This window comes from Nannospalax galili, unplaced genomic scaffold (assembly GCF_000622305.1).
Source record: "Nannospalax galili isolate Female #2095 unplaced genomic scaffold, S.galili_v1.0 scaffold534, whole genome shotgun sequence".
Taxonomy (NCBI): Eukaryota; Metazoa; Chordata; class Mammalia; order Rodentia; family Spalacidae; genus Nannospalax; species Nannospalax galili.
This window is the reverse complement of record NW_008333994.1, coordinates 524,727-526,640: the sequence shown is the minus strand read 5'-3', so window position 1 is coordinate 526,640 and position 1,914 is coordinate 524,727.

The following is a 1,914-nucleotide window of genomic DNA, read 5'->3' as shown; positions in this document are numbered from 1 at the left end:
TTAAAAAAATCAATAAATTTCTAATTATGCATCAATTAAAGTTCTACAAAAATTAAATAAAAATGAGGTAAATAATTTAAACAACAGACTCAAATTATACTACAGAGATATAATACTAAAAAAGTATGATACTATCATAAAAAATTGATCATTTGTATAGACTTGAGGATCCATGCAAAGACCTATGATTCTCCAGCCACCTGATTTTTGAAAAAGAATCCAGCAGTACACATTGGGGAAAATACATGGTGTTGGCCAAACTGGATAGCTACACGTTGAAAAATGACACTAGATCCCATCTTTGACTCTGCACAAAAGTCACTTCCAGCTGGATTAAGGGTCTCAATATAAGATCTGATCCCAAATCTGGTAGCGAGCTCCCTGTTCCTTTCTTTTAACAGTTCCATCTATGTTTAGATAAGTCAAGGTCCTTTTCAACCATGTCTGGCTTCACTTGGAAGCATGAATGAGATGTTTCCTCTAATTTGACCCTACTCTTTGCAGACTAGACACTGTTTCAAGTCCATCTCAGGACAGGTGACTCACCACAGTTACAGGACATTGTGAGAGATGTTCCATAGTCCCCTGGAACTTGTTTGACCTTGGAGAGCAAGGGGCAAAAACTGTCCTTTAATCTCTCTGATCACATTAGAATAGGCCTTAAAGTAGGGCTGTTAAACATCCAATAAGGTTAGTTCTACCAGTCTAACACTTTTAATTATCATATGCTATGTAGATAAGGTTTGGGTAAAGAACCAAATATTCTCAGATAAAGATTGACTAGATTTATATTTTGTTCCTTAAACTAGTTGACTAAACTCTGACCATAGAAATTTTAAGATTATGTGTATATTATTTTTGTCTCAGCCTTTACATAACAAACCTAAACAGACCTTCATCACTTGCTTAGGCTTTCTCATTTTTTCTGTTTTGGAAAATATCTCCATTCCCATATCCTTTTTACATCTTTTTACATTCTCATTTTCTTTTTAGAGACATAGTAATATTAACAAATATATTTTCCATCTGTTGTGAGACTTCTTTTCCTGAGGATGCTAAGCAATGCTTATTCCCTTTTAAGGTTCTAGTGTCAAGGCAAAGTTTGATTACAGTTTTACTGGGGAACCAATGAATTTACTGAGCTTACTTACAGAGACAACTGAGGGGTTGCTGAGGTGTATGTATCACCTGAGGGTATGCACAGTGGAAAGTCTTTACCCAGCATGGGTCATGCCTTCTTTTCCTAACCTTCCCCAGATTATATACTTTAGCCCTCCCCAAATCCAGTAGGCCATGTGTGATTAGGATCAAATCACATACAGTTGCCTGGGAAGAGTGGCTGGATACTCTGCTGAAGATCCAGTGACCCTGCTTGGGTTCAATGACCCTGCTTGGTTGTCCTTTAATGAATGAGCACAACTGTCAACAAGCCCAATTGTGACGATGTTTAGCAGTCAGGCTCAATGTAAGTCGTCTAAGCAATGCTTATTCCCTTTTAAGGTTCTAGTGTCAAGCTAATGTTTGATTAAAGTTTTACTGGGGGAACCAATGAATTTATTGAGCTTACTTACTGAGATAACAGAGGGGTTGCTGAGGTGTATGTATCACCTGAGGGTATCCACAGTGGAAAGTCTTTACCCAGCATGGGTCATGCCTTCTTTTCCTAACCTTCCCCAGATTATATACTTTAGCCCTCTCCAAATCCAGGAGGCCATTAGGGTCAAATCACATACAGTTGCCTGGGAAGAGTGGCTGGATACTCTGCTGAGGATCCAGTGACCCTGTTTGGCCCTCCTTTAATGAATGAGTACAACCATCAACAAGCCCAGTTGTGACAATGTTTAGGAATCAGGCTCAGCTGAAGTCGTGATGATGGTGGTTATTTCATGAGGAAGGGTCGGCTGTATAGCCCCA